Genomic DNA, 7114 nt, shown 5'->3' with positions numbered 1-7114 from the left:
CAAGAAAAAGATTATTAATCTTACCACTTATATTCAACAAAGTACTAAAAGTCCTAGCCAGGGCAATTACAAAAGGGAAAAAAAAAATAAGCTATTCAAATTGAAAAGGAAGAAGTAATATTATCTCTGCTTTCAGATGACATGATCATCCATGTAGGAAACTCTAACAACTCCAGAAAAAGCTGTTAAAACTAATAAACAAATTCAGTGAAGTTGCAGTATACAGAAACAATATGCAAAAATTTGTTCTGTTTCTATATACAAACAACAAACCATCCAAAAAGGAAATTAAGAAAACAATGCCATTCATAATAGCAAAAAGAAAAATAAAATATTTAGGAATAAATTTAACCAAACTAGTGAAAGACTTTTAACACTCACTGAAAGTTACAAAGCATTGAAGAACAAAATTAAAGAGCACACAAATAAATGGAAACATCTCATATTCATAGATTGGACGAATTAATATTATTAAATTGTTTGTACTACCCATAGTGATCTACAGATTGAATAAAATCCCTATCGAAACACAAATGACATTCTTTACAACAATAGAAAAAAATAATCTTAAAATTTATATGGAGCCACAAATAGCCAAAATAATTTTGAGCAAGAAGAACAAAGCTGCTCTTTCAAAATATATTGCAGGATATATTACAGAGCTATAATAATCAAAGCACTATCACGCTGGTATATAAAAACAGACTATAGACCAATGGAACAGATTAGAGATCCCAGAAATAAATCTGCACATCTAACGTCAACTGTTCTTCAACAAAAGTGCTGTGAACACACAATAAAGGAAGGATAGTCTCTCCAATAAGTATTATTGGGAAAATTGGATATCCATATGTACAAGAATGAAATGGAACACTTATCTCACACTGTACATAAAAAAGCCAATTGAAAATGGATTAAAGACTTATAAAAAAGACCTGAAACAGTAAAACTACTGGAAGAAAATATAGGGAAATATAGGCTTTTTGATATTTATTTGAGCAATTATTTCATGCATATGACACCAAAAAATACAGAAAACAAAAGCAAAAATAGAAAAGTGGGATTGCATAAAACTAGGAAGCTTCTGCACAGCAAAGGAAACAAGAGAGTGAAAAGGCAACCTAAGGAATGGGAGAAAATGTCTGCAAACTAAATATCTGATTAGGGGTTAAATCCAAAATATATAAGGCAGGTATGTAACTCAATGGCAAAAAATCCAAATAACTCAACTGGAAAATGGGAAAGGGGTCTAAACAGACATTTTTTTCTAAAGAAGACATACACATGGCCAGTAGGTGTATGAAAAGGTGCTCAACATCAGTGATCATAAGAGAAATGCAAATCAAAACCACAAGGAAGTGTCACCTCCCACCTCTTAGGATGGCTATAATCAAAAAGACAAGTGATAGCAAGTGTTGGCAAGTATGCAGAGAAAATGGATTCCTTGGGAATATAAATTGTGTAGCCATTATGGAAAACAGTATAGAGTTTCCTCATAAAATTCAAAATGGAATAACTTATGATCTAGCAATCCCACATCTGGGAATATATCTAAAGAAATCAATATCGTGAAGAGATATCTGTGCTCCTATGCTCACTGCAACATTATTCACTGTGGCTAAGATATGGAAACAATCTAAATGTCCATCAATGTATGAGTCGATGAAGAAAATGTGATGTGTATATACAATGGAATATTATTTAGCCATCAAAAAGAAGGAAATTCTGCCATTTGCAATGACATTCATTAACTTGGAGAAGATTATGCTAAATGAAACAAGCCAGACACATAAAAACAAATACTACATGTTCTCATATATGTGGCACCTAAAATAGTGAAATTCATAAAATCAGAGGGTAGAATGATGGTTTCCAGGGACCAAGAGGAGGGGGGAAAGGGAAGATGTTAGTTAAGGGGTATACATTTTTTAGTTATGCAAGATAAGTACATTTTGGAGGCCTAATGCACAGCAATGTGACTATAGCCAACAATACCGTATCGCATACTTGAAATTTGCTAAGGGGGTAAATCTTAAAGTGTTTTCATACGACTCACACAAAAATGGTAACCATGTGAGTTAATAGTTAATTAGCTTGATTGTGATGATTATTTTATAATGTATGCATTTATCGAACCATCATGTGGTATGCCTCAAATATATGCAATTTTGTCGATTACGCCTCAATAAAGCTGGAAAAAAAGAATATGTGCTAAGTGAATGAATGCATGACCTAATAAAAAGACATAACTAAAAGCTGACAGCATCCCTTGTCCCCACAACCTCCCATATCCTTCTCCCAAGGTTGTCCATGCTCTCATCAACTCAACAACTGTGATGATCTAAAGCCTGCAGAATAGTCAGAACTATTGCTGTCCTCCCGAGATTTGAATGCATTTCATATTCTTCGCACCGGCTTGTAAAATGCTATTAAAAGCTCGTGCTGAGAAGCAATACAGAGGTCAGTATGCTCACAGTCTTCACAACAGCTGCCATCCTGCTGACATCCGCAGCCTTTATTTGTCCGGGTGATGCGTGGCACATTTGAAGAGACCTGGGCTTTCAGGAAATGACAGGCCTCGAGTGAAGAAAAACATGAAATAGACCCGAGTTGGAGAGCCATTATCGAGTGGGTAAGGTGTGACAGAATGACTATCCCTAAAAGGCAGCCAAGTGTCCCCGCTCTGCAAATGCCATGCAGGAGCCTCATAGCTGTGAAATTAAGTTCAGTCCTTTGTGGATTTATGGAGATTGTCTAAACTAGGCGTCAGTCAAGGTGCAGGAATCGAATTCTCCCACTTACAGTGCAGGAGGTGGGGGCCGATGATGAGGCACTGACCCTTTTCCAGAGTCACAGGGGGCCAGATAAATGACAGTTCTAGTTCTAGACATTGTCCAGGTAGATTAAAGAAATTTCCGACAGTCTAATACATATGAATATATAAGCCTCTTTTAATGTATTTTATTAGATTTTTTAAAAAGTTCAAAGGTAATATGTGCTTATGGTAACATATCAAACCACTCAGATCCACTTACCTGAGATAATGATGTTAATTTTTTGCTTTGTGTCCTTCCATACTTTTCTTTATGCTCCTAAAACATGGAACATAGTTTATATAGAATACAAAATCCTTAAAGGTAGAAAATTTGTCTATTTTATTCACTATTGTATGTCTAGTCCCTAGAATGGTGCCTGGCATGTAATGGGGCTCAGCAAGTATTTACTTATTAATAACACATATTACCAAATGTGTTATATATCATCAATTCTAATATATACCCTTTCCCCACATTTGAACAACACTAAAATTGGAATACATCTTACACTTTATAGTATCTCACAATTTAAATAGGCAACACTTTTTGTTCTTTCTTAGTGGTCTAAAATAATGTATAGTAATGGCTTGTGCATTGGGTTTGCTGAAATACTATATATACATAGGTAAGTGGTTTATTCCATTTCTTTTCTTTTCTTTTCTTTTTAACAGAGCCATTCTTTATATATTACTCTGAAATTTGCTATTTCATGTAAGAATGTTTCATGGACATCTTCCCAGGTCAATGTGCCTAGTTCTAACTCATTCTTTTATTTTATGGAGTAGATGCAACAACTTACTTATCTATTCTCCTACTTATGAACATTCTGGTTGTTTCTACTGAGTTTTTAATTCTAAACAATGTTGCAGTGAATATCGGTGTGTCTAGTTATATTGTTATGAATTGTAACTTTTATAATATGGAAAAGTTCTTCCAATGTTACTGATGACTTATAGGATATTGTTATCATTAACTTTAAAAGATATTAAATACACCAGAGTACTTTCCAAGTAATTTCTGGCACTTCATACTTTTACCAGCAACATAAAAATGTGTTGATTTCCTTACATTCTTACCAGCATTGTCAATTATTACCTTACTATTATCAACCAATTTGATAGTTTTAAAAAGATAGCTCACATACTAGGGCTGTCTGGAAAGTATGCAGCCATTGTTAATATAACAAGAATGGTTTGTGTGACATCGATGTAACCTGGCTGCCAAAGAAAGTGGACTGTAATGTGCATGCGTGAACAATGACAACTTCACTGAACTAGTCAGTGGGGCGCTAGATGCCATTGAGTGAGCATGTGTACTGTGTGGCTGTCGCATTCAAATTGACTGAGTGTGTAGAGCAGCCAGTATGCATAAACTTGTGCGTTAAGCTTGAACATTCCTCTGCAGAAACTATTCAGATGATTCAGAAGGCTTTTGAGGACAATGCAATGAGTGCAGCACAAATAAAAGTGTCACACATTTCAAAGATGGTCAAGGATCTGTTGAAAGTGATCCACATTCTGGGAGGCCTGCAACAAGCAGAACACCTGAGAATGTTGAACGTGTACGGGTTAGGTTAAGAGATGCTGGGAGATGAGTGTGAGGTCCCAAGGTTTCTACTTTGAAGTGAACTGAGGCATCATTGTCCTATGTACAATGCTTCTTGTATCTCCTATCTTCTTCAATTAATGTCTCTATTTTTCATAGTACATGGAGGATACTTTCTGAACAGACCTTGAATATCAAAATGGCTATAACACCTTGCAGGTTATTTTCTTCTCTAATAAATCTTGATTTTAACTTTTTAAAAACATAATTTTGTCTCTGCTATTAAATTTATTATAAATTTTAAAAAGTATTCTTCATATTATGGAATTAGAAAATATACTATCCCTAATATTCTGGGTATTGAACATGGGATTGTGAAATAGCGTCAATCTTGAAGTCAGATCTTGGATTAAATGTTTGTTTTCTACTATAAGAAGTCATCTAACTTCGGACAAGTTATTTAAATTCTGTGTACATTAGTTTCCTTCTTTAAGATTCAACATAACCATTCATTTATTTATTCGCTCAGCTAATATTTATAAGTCTCTCTTATACCCAGGCCCTGAGATAGACACTGGTAGGTAATACTAGGATGAATAAGATATCACCCTACTTTCAAGTTGTGTACATCATAGAGGGTGGAGGATGGAATGGAGAGGAAAGAGAAAGAAAGCAAGGAGACCCGTCAGAAGCCATGGAGTGAGTACTGGTGGGAGAGGATCTTAATTAAGCAGTGGGTTGAAGAGAAAGGATCAGTGTGAAAAGGTGTTTAGGACAGAAACAACAGGAAATAATAATCAAATGACTACTGGGAGTGAGCAAGAGAGGGAACCAGGAGTATCTATCTGAAAACGAAGAACTGACAGACCAAGAAACAGGGAGAGAGGGCCCAGCCTACTTTGTAAATAGAGCTGGCTGAATGGAGGTTGTTTTACAAGATCGAGTAGAACTTTAAACACATAGCCTGGGGAGATGGTGTAAGGCATGAGTATAGAAATGATTGTCTCTAGGACAAATCTCCAAAGTATCTGGCTCTTGAAGGCCTGTTACATTTTGTATTCTGTCTCTTTCCTCTCCATTTCTTTTACAATCTATGAAATATGAACACTTTAAGGGTAGGCCAGTATCTTATTTATCTTAGCATTACCAGCATCGAGGTCCTAATTTTAATAGGATTTAATAAATACTTGCTGAATGAATGAATGAAGAATCGGAATGCAAGCTGACTCCAGACCATGTCAACTATAGTCCTACTTTCAGAAGGATTAAATGATATAGAAGTTCTGTAAAATAAGACTGATATATTATCATTATCTAACAAGACACAATTCTGCCACCCTCTTTCTGTCCCTTCGTCATTTTTCATCCTCTGTCTCTTTTTGTACACATTTAAATATGAAGATATTAGATGGGTTACTTATAGACAAGACAAAATCATTTTTTTCAGAAAATATTGAATGATATGGGTAACTGCACCAGCGTTTGGCCACCGAATCTTTCCCGCCTGTGTATGCAATTATTTTCTTTTTATTTTATACTTTGCAGAGCCAAACAGCAGGGCCAGATGAGTTAGGAGGGGTACCCCTATGAGAAGTGTGGTTATCTGATAAAGGAAGATAACAGAAAGATGCTAACTTCAGGTACATACTCAGCAGCCCTAAGGGGGGTGTTGTTTGTGCAAATATAAGTAGGTTTGACTGTGGTTAGACATGGTAACAGTTTTTATAATGTCTACAGGCAATGTGCTAGGGGGATAAATATCCTTGTATGGAGAGAAACATCAAAATGGATTAAATAAAGAAAAATATTATAGATAAAGCCTTGGGAAAGGCTGTGAAACAAGAAATTTCAACAACATAGGCCCAATGTTTCATGCTTTTGTGTATAGCTGGAATTTGTTAACCCTTTAAAGTCAATAGAGCACTTTAACACATCATTCTTTTATTTATTTACTAAACACATTTTACCAAACAGCCACTGAGGTTCAGGAAGAAAAAAAATGTGACTCATTCTGTCACAAGGGTTCTGACATTTAAGGAATAATAGCCCTCCCTTGTAAGACATGGCCCAACGGAAGTCCTGGGCTCTGACTGGCAAATTCATCTCTTTGGGGAAAGATTCATAGAGGGATGAGCTAAGAGGCAGAGCGTGGGCAGAAGTGGTCCTCCCCCAGTGAGCTGAGACAAACACATGGTATCTGTGGCCCTTGCTGTCTCTAAGGAGCTAATGGGAATGCCAGACAAGAAAGTGATCACTTCCAAACTGCATTATAAACACTACCAAAGCAAGGGAGGTAGAGGGATGCCAGGAGAACCCAGAGGAGACAAATTCAGCCTGGAGTGGTCAGTGACAGCTCTATAGCAGCAATGGGCTCACCCTGTGCAATAAACAGGGTTCATTGAATCTGTCGTGGAAGATGATAAAACTGAGGAACCAAGGAGTTGAGTTCCTTGCCCAAGATCAGGGCTCAAACACAATTCTTTTTATTTTAAAACCTAGTCTTCTTGCCTTATAATAACAACAGTGATTTTGGACTACTTATTGAATAATTATTTTGCCCAAATCCTTTAAAATAATGGTTGTTTGGTTTGTACCAGAAACTGTTTTAAGCATGTAAATGTATAACATATTTCATTCTCCCAACCACCCTATGAGGCAAATATCATTAATCTCATTTTGCAAATGAGGAAACTGAGATACAAGGGAATTAATCACAAATGTAATAACTGGAAGAGCTAAGTTTTTTTTTTTTT

The sequence above is a fragment of the Eulemur rufifrons genome, chromosome 3, assembly GCF_041146395.1.
Source record: "Eulemur rufifrons isolate Redbay chromosome 3, OSU_ERuf_1, whole genome shotgun sequence".
In the NCBI taxonomy this organism is placed as follows: Eukaryota; Metazoa; Chordata; class Mammalia; order Primates; family Lemuridae; genus Eulemur; species Eulemur rufifrons.
The sequence above is the reverse complement of the archived record's forward strand: the minus strand, read 5'-3'. Positions refer to the sequence as shown.